Raw genomic sequence first — 19,794 nt, 5'->3', positions numbered from 1 at the left:
TCACAGAAACTACAACAGAGGGGAAGAAGGAACTGTAAATGGGAAAAACCAGTTATTAGGTATAATGGGAGAGTTTGTTCAAAAGAGAGTTAAAACTATAAGTCTACCCTCCACTTGAAGAGTCTGGAAACGACAGCAATTCCTGGCAAAAGTAGTAAACTGTAGAGTCTGAAGAATTTGAAGGAGAGATTAGCCCTGGAAACATCAGGCACTGGAAAGAGGGACGTAAGGATGAAAGATATACATAAATGGGTGTCTTTATTTAATATAGACGTTACTCATTTTTAAGCCCTTAATTTACTCTCTAGAATTCAGGTAACCTGTCTTACACTAAGATGAAAGAATAGTGGGTATGTTTTACTTCTGGAGAAACTGATTGAAAAATTGCTATTTGTAACCTTTTGAAATCTCTGTATTCCTTCTCAATGAAGCTCAGCTATAGATAAAATCAGTCTATGCACTTGACACTGCGAATAAAATTCCTTGCTCTTAATAATGAAATTAGAGAATAGGATCATCAGGTGAGTGTGCTAAGTCTCTAATTTGAAAGATGGAGAACAAAATCACAGTAATATTAACAGAGGGAAAAGAATTAAAAACCAGAAACATTGCAGAAAGGAACGGAAAAATTGAAACACACAGTAAAAATTCTGATTGAAAAGGCTAAAGGATAATTCATCCAAAGACAACCATATAAAAAGTTATTAATATTTGAAAGTATAATAGCAGAGAAAAAAACATTGTCATAAAAAAGATGGAAGAACAGTTGTCAGTTGTGACAACTTTCATCAAAAGTTAAAATAAGTAACAGATTTAAGGTCAGAGGGAAATGATTAGAAAATAATACCAATTCAGAAATTTCAAGGAATAAATTTTCTGAGAGAGCAAAGAGGAAGAAAAGTGAAGGATAGTATCAAATAAAAAACTGTAAGATAACTCATAAGAATGAAGGAAATGAGTTTAAAAAGTGAAGGGATCTATTATTTTCTCAGAACAATAAGTTATAAATGAAAACATTACACCATGGTACATTTTTGTGAAATCTTTGAGCTCGAGAAACAAAGAGACTACCTTCAGCTCATTCAGACAGAAAATAAATAATAATATGAACATAAAATTATGGCAAATTTTAATTAGTAAGGAGGAGGGAAGAAAGAGAAACATCCTCAAATCCTAAGGAAATCAAATTTCTGTTTCAGATTCTTTACCAGATCAAAGTGGCATTCCTGTTGAATGCAGAATACTTGCATATCTGGAAAATGTATTGCTTTATTGTTTGTGTTTGGCTCTCTAACATGCAATGAAATGTTGCTGGTTATACTACTATAAATTTAAAATTTTTCTCTCTGAAATATTACAGCTCAAATATAATATCTTTATCTAAAATATAATTTAACCCAGGAACACATGATAAAGGTTAGCATAAACAAAAACCGATTAAGTGCTAAATTAAAGAAGGAAATTTAGGCTTTAGAATACAAATATAAACCAAATACCTCTCTCACTTATGCTACCTGCTTTGTCAAAATTGTCACGAACCCCCATCAGGAATAGTGACATGGCAACCTGTCCTTCACAGTCAGCTCTCTCTACAGAGTGGCCACGTTCTGATACAAGTTAATCATGCCACTTCTCTACTTTAAACCATCCGTGCTTTTCCTGTCACTCACACTAAAAATCAATCATTTCTCACGAACTACAGTCTCCTCTGATTCAGCAGTCACTGTCTTGTTCACCCATTTTATAGTCTCTTGTTTACTGACTCCTCTGCCCTAGACTCTGAAGCTCGCCCATCACATCCCCACTGAGTGCTCTTTATGCGCCCTCTGCGAGTCAGACTCTCCCTGGGACTGCTCTCTCTGCTTCTCACACACCCAAGTCTCTCTCCAATGTCCCTGTCTCTTGGTGAAAGAAAATGGCATTCCAGCTTACCTTTGAGGTTGACTCACTGCATTGCTTTTAATGAAGTGGTACCAGTGAATGGGTCTAGCCCATAGTAGGTACTCAATAAATGATGAATGAAACATTTTAATGCTAGAATTAATTATAATCCTGTCCATAGATTTATAAACACTAAAAAATAAATGTATGATGTACTGATTGCATTAATTCCTCAGATTTATTATAGGCTGATTCCAATTAAGCAAGTCAATGAAGACAAATGTAACACTACTTTCCCTCTAGAATAAAGCAGATTGATACATTATAGTTCTTGGACAACATGCAAGCCCACGAGGGACTATCAGCAGAGGTAAAATAGACAAGCTACTCAGGTCCCCCGTTTCTCCCTAGCAAGACGTCAGTGAAGTCAGAGTTTTGAGATTCAATTGAATTTTCAGAGGAATCAACACCTGTAATCATCTCCCATTGAAATGAGAATTTATAATATCCTTCTGTCCTCATGATGAGCAGTATTTTCACTAGAAGCAAACTTCAGAAGACTGCTGGAACTTCTGTGTACCAGAATTGGTGGTATATTCTTAAATAATCTTCAGAAGAAAATTCATTTTAGCTTTAAAAGATTTTAGATTTAAAATTTTGTTTTGGATTTAAGAAAAAACAGTAGTTAAAATACTCATTTAAAAAATATGAAAACTATCAAATCTAAAGAGATCTTTTTATTCTCTGTTTCACAGATTGTTCAGTTTAACAATGCCAGCTTTCTGGGGTGAGTCTCAATGGGAAAACATATAATTTGTTCTTTACTTTAGAATTAAAGAATCATGACCTACCAAGTATTTTCAGTAATTTAATTATAACATTTTGAGAGTATATATGACGACTATCAGATTTTATAACAGTTAACAATGTATTTTATCACTTAGTGCATTAAGCTGAAAGTGTGTTAAACGTTAAATAAAATCACAACAATCAATGGGAAGTAGATAGTAAGTAATAAAGGACGAAACTCAAGATGAAATTAAAAGTAACAATGGTAAGTGTTTAAAACAAAGGCATGCAATACTTTTCAGCCTCTAAAATATTAGTGGCATAAATATTAGACAGATAGAATCTTTAACAACTCTATCTTTGAGGCAATACTTCCTGCTCATTTTATCTCTCTCATGCTAGAAGTGACAGATATGATGATGTTTATTTTGGGCCTTAAACTTTTTTTTTTGGTGAGGAAGATTGGCCCTGAGCTAACATCCATTGCCAATCTTCCTCTACTTTGTATATGTGATGCCACCGCAGCATGGCTTGATGAGCAGTGTGTAGGTCCATACCCAGGATTGAACCTGTGAAACTTGGGCCACCAAAGCAGAGCATGTGAATTTAATCACTACGCTACCAGGCCAGCTCCAAATTTGGGATTTTTGTATCATTCACTGAAGGGCTGTGATACTATAAGAGAAGAATTCACAGTATTTCTACAGAGATAGCAGCAGAGATATATTAAAACTAATTTTGTCATTATAAATGTATATTTTAAATAACCCAAAAGAGTTTTACATTTTAGCTGCGATGTATTCCAAACTTTTTGTTGTTATTTTCATTAAAATATCTGGACTTGTTTCTCTAATATATTAAAATTATTTTATATTACTACTTTTACAAATCCAACACTAATGTTCACTCAGGATTTTTCCATTATCCATCACCATGGAGAAAGATTGAGCATAAAATTTAGGGGCATGAGAATAAAGACAGGGTGTGGGGGGAAATATTCTATAGTACAGTCTTAATATTAATATTTTGCTAAATTTACATGAACATTGCTGAGTAAAATCTGTACAAACAGAAGACACTAACATGTCATTGCAAAAGGAATGGACACCCACATGCTTTCATCAGACTAAGACTATCTGAACATATGAAATTTTAAAGACTGCATACGATGTAACTCCAAATATATGTGGTCCCTTATACCTGCCACAGAATTGCATTAATTTTCTGCGAGGGAGAGAAGGAGATGCGGCAGGGTATTGGGTAGGGATGGATTTAAAGCTGTTCTAGTTGCAAGGTCATGAATTGTAGGCATGGAAGTATGGAAATTATGAAAGAGAAAAAAGAGCTTGTGGGAAAAACAATTTTAAACTTACTAGTTATGGGGGAAGAAGTCACATGAAAGGGGGAATAATGAAGAAAAGTGAATAAATTGGTGAATAGGAAGCCAACAATCTTAGCTAATATGAAGTAGGATTTCTGATGCCTGCAGTCACCAGGCTATGTGTCAAATGAGAAAAAAGTGCAGTTAGCTCAATCTCTTATTAAAATTTTAAATATGAGAACATCTCTAAGCTGAGTCTTTGGCAGAGAATAAGTAGGTTAAAGATTTTATGGAATACATTGAGGAAGGTCTGTAAGAGTTCATTTTTTCTAAGGGTTGTTCAACTTCTTGGAAGGTGAGCTGAAAGTGAGGTTGTGTCAGTCATGGGATAGGATGTACGGACAGGAAGACCGGAAAACAACTTAGCGGTCGTTGGTTTGTCAATTTGGGTTTATTGAGAAACATGGGGAGGATACTCTGTTGTTCGAGTTTTGTTAAGGTAAGTTGAAATTTTCAGTCTTTTGTCATCTTTCACAGGACACATTTAAACAAAATAATAATGACATGTATTTTAACTGAAAATAAAGTGGTTCAATAAAGCAATATTACTCACATAATGCTTGGCGATTAATACGCTGGCTAGGAATTAGATGGAAGTAATGTTTATGGTAAATATGCTGTGTGATTGCCATATGGAGATACACAGTATATGCTCAATATTTAAAGTCTTGATATTGTTGTTTTAATTCTCTATCCTTTTTTTTATACAGGTTATGCCTCCAGTAATGACAAATCTCACGTTTGTGACAGAATATATCCTCACAGGATTTTCGACGAATAAAAATATGTACATTTTGCATTCAGTGCTCTTCTCCTTGATTTAATTCTATGCCCTCATGGGAAATGTCTTCATCATCATGATCACAACTTTGGACCAGCATCTCCACACCTCCATGTACTTCTTCTTGAAGAATTTATCCTTCTTGGATCTCTGCCTAATATCAATCACAATTTCTACATCCACTGCCAACTCTTTGATTCACATTAACTACATCTCATTCCTTAGCTGTGTTGCCCAGGTCTTTCTCATGCTTTTTCAACAACCACAGAGCTGCACTCCTCACAGTGCTGTGTTTTGACCACTATGGTGCCACCTTCCATCCCCTGCACTATGAAGTCATCATGAACAGGGATGCATGTGTTCAGTCAACCACTGTGTCTTGGCCGGGTGGGGATCTGAGTGCTGTGATGCACACAGCAGTTACCTTCTCCTTATCCTATTGTGGGTCTAATATATTCCATAAGTGCTTTTGTGACATCTTGCAGTTATTGGCTATTTCTTGCTCAGAAAATTGAATAAGAGAAATTTTTCCTATCCTCATTAGAGTGGTGTTGAGTATCTGCTGTTTTATTTTCATCATCACTTCCTACGTCTGCATCTTCTCCACTGTCAGGAAGATCCCATCAACAGAAGTGTCAAGAGGCTTCTCCACCTGCCTTCCTCATCTGGTGCTGGTTGTATCAATTATCTCCAGTGGATTCTTTGCTTATCTGAAACCTACTTCACTGACTTTTATTTCAGACCCTATGATTTCTATGTTCTACACTGTGGTGACCTGAACATTCAATCTCATCTGGTATAGTCTAAGAAATAATGCCGTGAAAATGTCTCTGGGGATATTATTAAAGGAAATTTTTACCAAAAAGTAAAAACTATCTCTTCATTTGTTGCAATAATAGATGCCATCTACAATTATACACACATTATTTCTTGATATTTTTACTTCAAATCTTTTTAAGACAATTTTTAGAGCATTTTTAGGTTTACAACAAAATTGAGAGGAAAGTATAGAGGTTTTCCACATAACCTGTACCCCTACACTTGCATAGCCTCCCCCATTAGCCATATAGCCCACCAGAATCATTCATGTTTTACCAAGAAAGATTTATATTAATATCTCATAACTACCCAAAGTCTGTAGTTTATGCTAGGGCTTCTCTCGTAGTGTTGTACATTCTATGGGTTTGGACAAAGGTATAATTGCGTATATTTATTATTATAACACCACACAGTATTTTTAGTACCCCCCAAATCCTCTGTGTTCTGCCTATTTATTTCCCTCTTCTCCATCTACCTCTGGCAACCACCCATTTTTTTTTACTGTCTCCATAGTCTTGACTTTTCCAGAATCATACAATATACATTTTTAGACCAGCTTCTTTTACTTGGTACTGTACATTTAAGCTTCCTCCATGTCTTTTCATGGCTAGATATCTTATTTCCTTTTATCAGTGTATTCACTGATTCACTTATTCATCCACCTTCGCAGAGACAGCTAGGTTTCTTCTAAATCGTCAATCAAGAATGAAGCTTCTATAGACATCCTTGTGCAGTTTTATATATGTAAATAAGTCTTAATTTCCTTTGGGTAAATACCTATGAGCATGAGTGCTGGATAATATGGTAAGAGTTTATTCATATTTATAAGAAACCACCAAATTTTCCTCAAAATGGCTGTACTCTTCTACATTCTCACAAGTAATGTACTAGAGTTTCTGTTGTTTTGTGTTCTGGACTTTGGCCATTCTAACAGGTGTTTTTTAAAATCTCATTGTTTTAATTTGCATTTTCCTTATGACGTGATTTATGGAGCATCCCAAATGTTTATTTGATATCTGCGAGAAAGGGCCAGAGACCTATTTGAAGAAATAATGGCTAAAATTTTCCCGTATTTGAGTAAAAACATGGATATGTACATCCAAGAAATTCAATGAACTCAGGAAATACACACAGAGATACATTTAATTGAACATTTGAAAGACAGAGAATCTTGAAGACAGCAAGAGAAAAAAAACTCATTGTGTGAAAGGGAATCTCAAAAAGATTATCATTAAATTTCTCATCAGAAATCTTGCAGGCCAAAAGGCAAAGTCATGACATATTTAAAATACTTACTGAAAGAGAACAACTGCCAATTGAGAATTCTACATATAGTAGAACTGCCTCTCAAAGTCATGGAAAAATTAAGACATTGCCAGATAAACAAAACCTGAGGGAGTCCATTGCCACTAGATATGCCCTACAAGAAAGGATGCTAGGCAGTATTTCAAAGCCATACGAAAATAAGAACTTCTCCAGTAAAGGGAAATATATGCATAAATATAAAAAACCACTCATTTTCTAATTTTTGCTGATAGTTCCAGTTTTTATTCTTCCATAAAATTTAAACGACAAAAGCATAATTGTAAGTCTATGTTAATGGGTACATGATATATAAAGATGCAATTTGTGACATCAATGACATAACATGTGGGAGCAGAGCTGTAAATAAGCAGAGCTTTTATAGGTGATTAAAATTAAATTGGTATGTGTTTATAATGTATTGTTAAAATTTAGGAAACATCCTAAATATATATAAATAAATATAACAATATGTAATATTAATTACGATATAAATATAACGATATGTAATCTCCATGGCCTAATCAAAGAATTTCTCACATCATCCAGAGTAACAGCCTTCTCTCTACCCAGGAATCTGCCATTCCTGCTATGTATCAGAGCCCACAGTGCATCTTCCATCTTTCCTTTATTTAAATTGAATTTTTACTGTGGCAACCTTCCCCAAAGCTGTGTTAGACATTTAACCACACCAGAAATAAGAGTTTCTACTAATCTCAATTCTCATCAACACTTAGCATTATACTTCATTTGAATTTATCTATGCTGGGGTGTATGTGTATGCGTGTGTAAGTGTGTGCATGTATGCATGCGTGTTAGTGTATGTGTGTAGTGGCAGTGGTGTCATATTGTGGGTTTAGTTTGTACTTCCTCATTTCCAAAGAGATTTAAAACTTTTACATAGGTTTATTGGCCAGGGTACTGTTCTCTGATTTGAAATGCCTGTTGAAGTTTCTTGCTCATATTCTCTACTGGGTTATTTGAATTTTCTTAATGATTTCTAAAAGTTATTTGTTTATTCTTAATATGACCACTTTATTACTAATATTATTATTTGCAAATATCTTTCCTTACTATGTGACTTGCTATTTCATTTTCTCATGGTGTCTTTTAATGAAAATGGTTCTTATTTTTCTGTAATCCAATTGATCAATATATTCTTTTTATGGTTAGTACTTTCTGTGTCCTGTTTACAACATTTAGGCCTAAATGTAATCAAGAAATGATTATCCTATGATAGTTTGTGTAAGTTTATTTTAAATTTCACATTAAGTTTTACAATATAGCTGGAATCATAAATTCTTTTGCATAGTATGAAACAGAGTTAAAGTTTGCTTTTTTATAGCATCATTTATTGAACTGGTCTGCAGTATTGTCTTTCAAATAAATGAAGTGTAGATGTATTTGTGGTATCTCTATTCTGTTCTTTTAGTATTTTTTATTATCCTTGCCTAACTACCATGCTGCCTCAATTATGGAAGACCTATAATAGTTTCTTCTTTTTAATAGATGCATTTAGAGGCTATGAAGTTTTCTTTAGTGTGCCTTTATCTGAATCCATCCACATACAACCACCATCAGGTAGATGATACTGGGATACTGACTGTCGATCTATGTACCGCTCATCTATCTGTCATCTATCTGTCTTTCTCTCTCAACTTGGCTGCAATAATCTCATCATGTTTTAATAAATTAAAATTGTATTGTTACTCAGTTCAAAATAGTTTTAAAGTTCCATTGTCATTTCTTTACTTATAGATGAGTTACTTAGAATTCAAATGGTTAATTTCCAAATATATCAGGATTTTCAATTTATTGTTTGTTATTGATTTCTATATTAATTTACTACACTATGTACATAATGGCTTTTGGGAATGTGCTATGAATTACTTTACAGGCTGACATATGTTCAATGGTAGTAAATGTTTATGATCACTTGAAAAACTGTATAACACATATATGTAACACCTATGACATATATAACATGTATGTGTAACATATGCATCATGTATATATATTTTCCTAAGAACTGAAAAAGACACAATTTTTACAAAAATTTGACTGTTTACTTTGCCACGGGAAAGCATCAAATATGTCAGATATTTTATATCATAAAATGATCACATTAATATTATCTCTGAACACGATAATATTAAGCTAGAAATTAACTAAAATATAATTAGAAAAATACATATTTGGAAATTAAAATGAAAAATTCTAGGTAAGACATAGGTCAAAGAGTATCCTAGTGGAAATTAGAAAGTATAACTAAATTAAAAGAAAAACACTACATTTGAAAATTAGTGAAAAAATTTTGATGGCCCACTATGTATCTACTTTTTAAAAAGAGAAAAACAAAAGCAGAATAATTGTAAAGAAAGTAGAAGGACAGAAATACAAAAAAGAATGGGAATTTATGAAAAGGAAAATATACCTAAGATAGTATACCAACTATTACTTTTTTGAAAAAAACTAATTAAGTTGAGAAAATTCTTGCGAATTCTGAAAAAAATGAATTGTCTAACTCTATTGTGTTCTAATTATTTTTGTCTACTTGACTTGTAATTTACAGAGATCATTTCATCGCTTTAATGATGAATTTATCTCTTTGTTCAGTCAGAGTTAGTCAACATTACTATCTTCTGAATATTCTTTATTCTTATGTTAACCACAGGGTTAGTATTGCATATTCGATAAGCAGAGACATTATTAACTAGTTTGAAAAAAAGAGTTGTCAGGTGATAGAACTTAATCCAATCAAGGGTAAACATTTTTAAAAATGACAGCCGCTACAATAATACAAATCAATATTCAACTCAAGATAAAGTTACACACCCACACCCTTTGGTTTTCTAAAATCTTAGTACGTATCTAACTATTAATAATAAAACTGTAGTTAAAGTTATTCAACAAATGATTTGTAAGACTTTCCAGATTATTTTAAAATCCTGGTGTGGTATTTAATTTGTCGTGTATATCCACAGCTAAATAAATCCTCTCTCAGATCTGTTTAACTTTGGAAATCGTATCAAGCACTATCAATGACTTTCTCATTAAATTGTTATTTGTTAGGTGACTCTAGATTAAAAAACTATATAATGTCTCTAATATCAACAAACTTGTTCATGATGCGAAATTCAATTGCATTTGCTACTGAATTTAGAAAAACCACATGCAGCATATTTCTCACCCTTATAATTTTGGTTGAGCACTTTATATTCTCATTATCTTTATTATCCACTTAGTCATAATTGCTTACTTTAATGTCATATTTAATTAAGTGAAGCATAACATCTCAACGCTGACATCGTGTGGGCTCAGTCACCAGGCCGCTTTGATTTAAAACCTAGCTTTGCACCGAAATTACAAATAACACATATGTGCTTCCATTTTCTCTTCAACAAACTGAAGATGATGATATAAAATTTAGTACACTAATGAGTTAAATTTAGGTTAAGAACGTGTCTGGCACAAATCAAGTTATAGTTTTGTTAGTTCTCATTGTTAATTGATGCAATTAATGTTTTTGCCAATGATAATCAGTCACTGTTGAATTTAATAAACTTCCACCATTAAATATAAGTAAAATCCTATAGAGTCAGTGCAAATAAAGATCTGCATCCCCTGTTCCAAGTCATGGCTATGGGCCATTTTCATCCAAAAGAGCTTTCCTTGTATCCACGAGTTACCCTGTGCCAGCAGAGACCACAGAGCCTGGCCAGTGCCTTCCTGGAGCATCCTCATTAACGCACGTTTCTCTGCTCTAGTTTTCTTACTCTGTGTCTCAGAGCCTAAGTTCCATGAATGCTACAGTTTCCACAAAGGATGGCAAAAGGATTAACCGAGGGGACCATAGGTCAGCCACTGCATCATTGCTATAGAGCATGAGATATTTGTCAGCTGTTGTGTTGACTCACCTGTGAAATAACCATATACCCACCTTGATTCTAGATCTCAGGACACCTCTGTCCAGGGGACATGGGTGGTGCCTCACACACAGGAGCAGTGGTGGCTGGGCTCATGGTTTGATGGACTGGCACTGCAGTGCTGAAACCTCCTGATATGTTTGGGAGAGCTGGTGGTACCATGAGGAGGCAGGACTTCTGGTGGACTAATTGGCACAGACCCTGAAAATCAGAATGGACAATGGCAGTAGCAGGGAGTAGGGTGGTGGAGATTCCTCTCTATGGTAAGGGAGGTCATGGTCAAGAGTCAAGGACTTTAGGTAGCATTTGAAGGGGTAGCAACTATTTTCAATCTAGTATTCTCGTTATTCTATAGTTAATTGGGTTATTCACATTAGTACTTACTAGTTGAGTATAAACGCTATCCCCTGTGAATTCCCACTCCTCAGATCAAGTGAAGTACATAAGAGTGAAGGATAAAATTTTGCTTTAGAGGTAGAAATTAAAAGTACTGTAGATGAAAGCATGGGTGCAGTAAAAAGATGAAAGATCATTGGATATTGCACATCAAAGCAGTAGTAACAAATGATTTTATTGATTGGAGGTGAAAATCAGACTGTGAGGAAACCCTGCACAGCAAACATGTCAGCAGAAGGAATGGTATAGAGGAGTTATGTGTATTTGTAATCTACTTTGAGACTTGTTCCTCCAGGAGATACCTCGTGTAGGTGTCAGTGTAAACCCTCTGCTCCCTAGTGGAAGTGCAGCTCAGGAAGCACGAATCTGAGCTTCCACCACTAGGAATCCCTGTTACTGGTACATTCAAATCCTACATAATAATTGGAATTTAATTTGATTCAAGTCCTTGGATTCCCACAAAAATCATACATAATAAATACCAATGGAAGCACGAAAATTTGGGATAAGATTTATTGCTTTATTTAGTACAATAAGAGTTTTAATAATCAAATAAAACTTTACACTTCAAGATAAGCCTCATGAAAGTGGTCTTGCTGATCAATTTAGGGGACTCTCCAAACTCTGTAACTATTATTGAAGTTTATATTTTTGTTTTGTTTTTCTTGGAGCTGATAGATGCCTCACATAGAAATGAATTTACTGCGCTGCTTTTAGCTGAATGTGTTTCCTGAGGCCTGTTTTCCCTGCTGTGGAAATACTGCACTCAGCTGATACAAAGACCTTCTCATCGGATATGCCTTGTAGTTACTGATAACACCAGTTGCATGAACAACCTGAATGTTTGAACTGGCCTGATAATCACCACACTTCAGTATCCTTGGGCAGAATGCCTCCCAATGGACAGTAACGTGAAACAGGTGAAAGCAGATTTTTATTTTCTAAATAAATCCAATTGAGTCACTAACAAATGTTGTCTTCTTATGTGCCACTTAGGAATCTTCCACCTTGGCTGTGTTATTCCAGTCCTGAAATCATGTAGACAATTTGAGGTCAGAGCATGTATCTCTCACCCCTCACTGGGCATAGTAAAAACACTATGCACTACTCAGATAGAGACTAAAAACACAAAGTGAGATTAATAAAACTTTTTGAAAATTAAGTTTCTGAATAATAATCCTGGAGCTCCTGAAGCTAACAAGCTGACTGATGATCACCTGGAGCTCCTCTTAGAGTTTCTGTCTCCTGAGTATTCCTTCCCAGACTAACAATGCTGAGCCCGGTGGAGAACACCTGAAAGGCAGACATGTGATGCAAGTAGGTATCCTTTGGGAACCTGAGGAGGCCAAAAGTGAATGTAGCTCTGAGACTGAGAAAATCAGAGACCCCAAAGCACCTGCAGGAGAAACATTTCAAGAAAGAAGCAAGGGAGCTGGGAGGAGTCGGAGTAATTGTGAAGTGAGAGGTAGAACTTGACCCATCACGTGACCCTGAAGAACTTCTAATATTTGAATTAGGTAATTCTATCCATCTGCTATCAGTCAGTGTTTTCAAAGAACATGGTAATAAAACATTTAAAATTTAGCTGGTTAGAAAGATCAATTTGATTGGAAAGACTCCCTTTTGAAAAATAGATTATGAATTCCTTCCTCATTCTTCCTATGCATATTCTTTTATATTTGTCATTAATTGATTTTGAATATCATGCAATGCTTTAAGCAGGAACCTTTATGTATAATGGCTAAGAACACTGTCTTGAGGATTATTTACTTTCTGTTTCCATTACATCCTACAAGTCTGCAGAAGCTTTTTAAAGGAAACTTTTATTATGCATTTGACTCTGTCAATTATATACCAGTCAGAACTTTTCATACAATTCTCCATCTATTTACCTAGTTAAAAATCTACAAAATGACAGTAAATCTGCCTCATTGTTATTTGTAAGGCTTTTGCATCAAACAAATCTACAGACCTGGCTATACCTTTTTTTTAATTCAGGAGAAAAAACTAAGTCAAAAGATATAAAGAAAACTAAATTTTATAATACAAAAGCTTATAAGAGAATTAAGAAGCAAACGAAATAAACAAGAATGCTTTATGAGCAAAACAAGAATAGGAGGTAAAACTTAGTGGAGGATTAAAAGTAATTTTCAAAGGTTAAGAGGCCAAAAGAGAAAATCAGAGTTGATTGAAAACCCAAATACATAAAGTGATCCCGGGTTCCCTAGGAAGGGAACATTCAGCCTGTCTAAACATTATTATCTTCTAAGAAGCTTGTGTTCAAGGTGAGAACATCAAGGAAGACTTATGAGCTCAGGGATCTTGCTATCTTTTTCATCATAGAATTTTTTTCTAAAGCTTTGTTCTTTGAGAGCTTCCCAGGTATTTGAATTTACAACAATCATTCACTCTCAGGAAATACCCTTTATTATGGAAAGCTGAGGAGCTCACAGGCAGTGCTCTCTCAGGGTCACAGGGTAGAACAGTTGAGGGACAGTCCCGGACACACCATTAAAACAGAACTGAGGAAAGGATAGCACCTCTAAGCTCGTGGTCCTGCTTAGAAAGCTTAGTGGTGCCCAGCCAAGCTCCAATGTCGGGAGGCAGAAACATCCAGCCTTCCTTATCCACTCATACATTCATCCACTTATCCATTTGTCCATTCATTCACTCATCTGCAGGGCCCACTGACAGACACGGGCCACAGGATGTAGCTGCACCTGGACATGACCATGACCAAAGGGCACTCCCACTCCCTCAGAGCCTGTTGTACCCATCACTTAGCAACAGCATAGGTCATCGGGGGGTCACAGGCATGTGTCTGTGCTTGCACATTGAAGGCCCGGGTTCAACAACAAAAAGAAACTGGGCTCCTTGAGAGCAGAGGGAGAATAGGACACATGTCTGAGGTGGGGGGAGGTGAGAAGGTCCCACAAAACATCCTCTCCTAAGGTCCCCAAGATCCCTGGGGATCTCGGGGCTGCTGCTGCCACGGCCACCATTTTACCTGCCACCACCAACACCAATGCAGAGTGGGCTGGACTCGCTGGAGAGAAGTGGACACACAGGTCACTTCTGTGCTCTGAAATCAGGACCTGGGAGAGTTGGTAATGGTTCAGATGGGGGTGGTGGGGCAGGATGAAATCTGGTGAGACAGGGTGATGAAGATCTCTGAGTCTCACTCCAAGTGACAGTCGTGACAATCATCAATCTGTTGACCTCGAGCCTGATCCCTCCCCTAGATGTGGGCAGAGGAGGTCTATTCACCGGCACCACAACCCAGGGGCTCCTGCCTCTCTGAGTGCCTTTCGGGAATCTGTTCAATGCCCCCTGACCGATGGTGCCTCTCCACCCACCAAAACCAAGACCATAATCCTCTTTCAGATACATGGGTATGGTGAGCAAGGACCTGGATTTGGAATGTGCTACCTCCCTGGTCGGGCACACCAGTAGCCCAGCAGTGTCCCCATCCCAGAGAGGAGTGATGACACTTCCCAGAAAAGTGTCAGGACTCCCACCTCTTTCCTCCATACTTGTCCTGTTGACTAAGTCTTGGCACAGGAGGCAGTGGTGACCAGGCTGCTTTGGACAAAGTGGTAAGCCATACACTGCTCCTCTCCCTATTCCTCCCAGCTGTGCACTCAAGGGGGGGCAGGTGAGGGCTTTTCTAAGCCCTTCATCATGGATTTCTCTAAAGATGAGTGCCCTAAGCAACATAAAGTATGGCTTTTCTGATTCCAGAAAAGAGGGTGGGGCCTGCTTATCATAGAGCTTGCCCAGTGGGTTCCCATTCCCTAGGCCTGCCTAGTGTGGAAAACTCCTTTGGCAAGTCTTCCTCAACCTTCTGACTTGAAAAGGGTTTTCCTCTCCCTGGAGTTGAAAGGTTTAAATCATCCTGTGAAGCCATGTTCTATGAAGGAACAAATGAAGCCTGGGTGGAACCAACTGGCAGAGAGATAGCCTTGATATCCTCCCCATAACGGTGTTAGCAAGCAGGGCAACACCCTGACTTCTAAAGATGGAAGCAATGACCTCAGCAGAAGGGATTAGAGGAGATGAGGCAAAGTTGAAGAAAAAGTGAACACTTTTCAACACATGCAACTTCAAGTAGGAGGAGAGGATCATAGAAAAGAGTGAGGAACAAACACAACCACAGAGAAGAAAGACATCAAGACAGGCACGTGTGGATTTGGGACCCAGCAAGGAGAGATGGAGAGAGAGAGCCTGAGTGTTTCTGAGGCAGCATTTGGAGATTCCAAGGCATAAAAAGACCCCAAGCCATGGTTTGGACCACAAGAAGAGACACCAGCGGGGTCATTATCGAAAATATCATCTCTGGGAAAAAGAGGAAATGTACCAATTGCCAATCCAAGGTCTTGGACGCTTGTAGACTGGGTGAAAAGAAGAAAAAAGAGTGAGAGGGTGCATTCCAAGGAGCACCCCTCCACTGGACGACACCACACGTATACCACCACCCTGGGGAACTACTTCCCAATCGAAAGAAAGGAAGCCAGAAGGTGAAGCACTGGAAGGTGAAAATGGACAGCTAAGCAGCAAGTGGCTCAGTGATGAATTGGCCATCCAGTCTCAGCTGAGTCCATCCCATCCTCGAAAAGGGATTTCTCTCTTCTTGATAATAGTCCCATGGTGAGGTCAGAGGCTTCAGATCCTGCTTGGTCAGCCCGGCCGTGCATGGCCATGGTCTATCCTCAGGATCCACAACCATTCTTTCTTCTAATTTGGCACTTTCATCTATGCTTCCGTTCAGCCATTCATCAGACACAAGCAGCAGATGTAGAAATGGCAGTGGAGGTGGGGAGGCGACGGTGGCAGCAGCGGAGACCCAGAGATCTGGGTTCTCAGGGACCTGAGGACAGGAAGGTAGGTGTACCCTCCCCCCTCCCGTCACCTCTCCCATGGGTCCTCGTCACTCAATCCTCCAAGAGCCCAGCACCCTGAAGTTGAAGCCAGCATTCCAACTGCACATGCCTGGCAGTCAGCACCTCTGGCATCACAGTGATACCCGTGGTTGCCAAGGGAGGGTCTGGAGGGCTCTCAGTGAGTGGGAGTGCCCTCTGGTGGTAGCCTGGAGCAGGTGCAGCTTCATCCTATGCCCTGCTTCTGTCAGTGGGTCCTGCAGATGAAGGACTGGATGAATGGATGAATGGAGAAGGAAGGAGGGAGGAAAGGAAGGATGATTCTGTCTCTGGAGGGTGGAACGTGGAGGGCAGGGCCAGCTGACCAAGTAGGATCCAGAGCCTAGCACTGATATCCCTTCCTCAGATTACCTTTGAGGGTATGCCTTGGACAGTGGAGGATGGGGTCTGCCCCGGGACCCCTAGATAGGACTGCCTGTGTGCTTTTGGAAAGCTTTGTACCCTCAGGGTCTTCAGCTCCTGGAGTCACAGCCTGAGGTCATGGGGCTGCCCTTGTGAGTAAAGGGATTGGGCTTGCCTGCATGGCTTGGGCCTCCCTGCAGGCCCTATCCCTCCAGGTGACCTTGTGGTTGAGCGGCTGTGTTCTGCCTTGTGGCTGAGTGTGACTCCTTTCCCCCCCTTGTCTTTCCTGGGTATCCTGAAGATGTGCCAGATGTGGCCAAGGCTTCGGACTGGCAGTTGGGAGAAGCCCCTCTCCATCCTGAGATATAACTTTTTGAACACGAGTATGCCAGAGGGCCTTATCAGGAACACATTTGACACTTGCAGGAAAGTTGCATGAATAGGTCTCAGCAGGTGCTTATGGCACTGTGCTCCCCCAGCCCCCTTCCCCAGTGGTCAAATCTGACCTCACCGTGGTGACATGATCAAGGAGAGGAACGTTCACTTAGGGTGACTGGACACACTCAGCTGCATACTGGATGGGAAATTCATTATGGATCCACTTGAAGTTTAGCTCTCTCTTCTGCCCTTCCAAAACTTCATCTCCCTGCTTCCATTCTTTTGACTGAGAAGGAGGTCCCTGGGTGGTGTGGGTGATGGTGGAAGGTCTTCATGTTGAGGGGCATTCCTTCAAAGGAGCGCTCTCTCTGCACTTTCTTTCAATTCACCCTCTCTGCACACATCTCAGACGTTGTAGGTAATGATCAGCACACTTCTTGTTCCGGTCTCAGATCAGATATTCTTGATGGTGCTGCCTGTCGGAGTTCTTCTTCTGGTCCAAAGGATGGCCTTGGGCTGCTGTCAGTCTTGGAAACTCGAAATACTGCCTCAGAAACACTCAGACTCTCTCTCTCCATCTTTCCTTCCTGGATCCCAAATCCGCACATACCCATCTTGATGTTTCTGTTCTCTTCCTTGTTTTGGTCCTCATATTTTTCATGATTCTCTCCTCCTTCTTGAGGGTGCACATGTTGTATGTCACTGGGTTCACTTTTCCTTCAGCTGTTTCTCAACTCCTCTTAAGCCCTCCTGCTCAGTTCATTGCATCCATCTTTTGTAAGTTGCGGTTGCGCCTTGTTTTTCAACACTGGACTGGGGAGGAGTTCAAGGCTATCCCTCTGACAGCCGGTTCCTCTCAGTTCTCATTTCTTCCTTGAAAAACATGGCCTCAAAGCACATCTTGAACTTACTTTTATACTCCAGGTGGAGGAAAGACTTTGTAAAGTCAGCAGGCTGAGAAAGACTTGCCAAAGGTGTTCGCCACTCAAGGAAGGCCACCCAGGGAATGGGGAACCCATGAGGCATGCTCTTCCATTGGCCTGTCTCACCCTCTGCTCTGGAGTGAGGAAAACCATGCTTTCCTGCCTCTTAGGGAAATCATCTTTCGAGGAATCCATGACTAAGGACCGAGAAAGGTCCTCCCTTGGTCCTTTCCCTGAGTGCACATATGTGGGGCAGAGGGAAGGAGAACAATAGGAGTTGCCTGCTTTGGCCAAGCTTTATTCCTTCAGAAAAGAATGTCAGTGGAATCAGTGACTAACACAGACTCTGTGTTCAACCTGCTCATTAGCAGTCCTACCACTGCCAGGACTGTCACACAGGGTTCCTGTATTGGAAAGGGCAGGACCCCAAACAAGAGTGCCTTGGGAGTGCAGTGTGGAAGGAAAGGCCAGGCCTTTGACTCTGTGGCCCAGCTCCAGCTGAGGAAATGTCAGTAAATCCAGATCAAGCCCTAGAACCTTCCTGCCTCTGCACTTTGACCTCCAAGAACCTGCTGAGGGGAGAAGCGGCCTAACCTCTTGGATTTCCCTCACCTGGCAGTGGCTGCGCAGTTGACTCTGCTGTATGCAGTAAGCAGTGGGGCTCTGAGGGCGAGTGGAGCCAGCCTTCCACATGCTGTCAGCTACCCCTGACTTGTTATTCCCTGACCTGGAAACCAGTGATTTGTGTCCAAATCCCAGCTCCCCATCTTACCAACTCTATGACCAAACACTCACTGTTCACGGTGTCTGTGCAGATGAATGAGGTGCCACAGGGAGGAAACTGGGCAGAGTCTGGCCCTTTGGTGGGGGAGGGGTGCTCACTGAAGTGCTGCCAGGTCCTTGTGTGGATCACCCACTTTCCCAAGAGGTCTCAAGAGCCTCAGCACTTGTTAGGCACATGATATGTGCCTAGGCACTTGACTACATGGGAGACAAGCAAACAAAGCCTGTGATTGTTGCTGCCCCAGAGAGTGTGCATCTGAATGGGGAGTCAGACTGAGGGTGGTCAGAATGGCTGCAAGATGACCCCTGAGGTGGGCAGGTGAGAACCACATTCTGGCGGTTGGAGGAAGTGAGCCTGGGCAGCTCTTGAGGAGGGTGGAGAGTGTCACCTGCCCTGCCACACCCAAGCTCAGCATCCACAGTCTCCCACAGTCCCAGGCAGGGTCAGTGGTCAAAGCTGGAGCCCTGGAGGCTGAGGATGTGGCTGAGGCTTGTGGGTATCCCTGGGTTTTGTCTCTGTCAGCTGAAGGCACAGCTGGTAGTGTCACCTATCAAGTCCCAGGTATGCCCTCACTGGGTTCCCTTAGTACCTGTCTCATCCAGGACAGGAGAAGCCCATGAGGGAAAAGAAGCCAAAGGAAGCAAGGCTCCAGCTCCCCCTTCAGCACACTCTATTCCCTTCCCCAGCAGAACCAAGTCCTCAAGAATCTCTCCTCACTGCACAACATCCTCTCTTCTGTAGAGTCACTCGGTTCACCACCTGAAGAAGACATGGAGACAAGTTTCCAGGTGGGTATTCCACTCTCCATCTGAGCACCACCAGGGTGTTCCAGACAGCCTGCATAGTGTTGGGATTGCCTCCTTGGTCAGCTGGGACCACCTGGGAAACAGTAAACCCCAGTGATAGGGACTGACCTGGTTCAGGTGGGGGCAGTCTCTGGGATCTTAGGCCAGTGGTTCTGCTTCAGAAATTAGTTTCCTTAAGTGTCAGATCCTGGCTTGAGCCAAATTGGAGATTTTCAACTGTTTATTTTGCAGCAAAACAACTCTATCCAACTGAAACCAACACTATTTAAAATAGACCTACCCAGTACATATGGGAATGGAGACCCCAGTGACAACAGGAGAGCCCCTTCCCCAGTCCATCAGAGAATTC

General features: G+C 39.9%; 1 pseudogene; it reads left to right on the top strand.

Moving 5' to 3' along the window:
• Positions 1 to 4,776: 4,776 nt before the first annotated feature.
• Positions 4,777 to 5,701, top strand: LOC106781066 (olfactory receptor 14A16-like; annotated as a pseudogene).
• The last annotated feature ends 14,093 nt before the right edge of the window (positions 5,702 to 19,794 follow it).

Source organism: Equus caballus, chromosome 26 (assembly GCF_041296265.1).
Source record: "Equus caballus isolate H_3958 breed thoroughbred chromosome 26, TB-T2T, whole genome shotgun sequence".
In the NCBI taxonomy this organism is placed as follows: domain Eukaryota; kingdom Metazoa; phylum Chordata; class Mammalia; order Perissodactyla; family Equidae; genus Equus; species Equus caballus.
The sequence above is the reverse complement of the archived record's forward strand: the minus strand, read 5'-3'. Positions and strand labels throughout refer to the sequence as shown.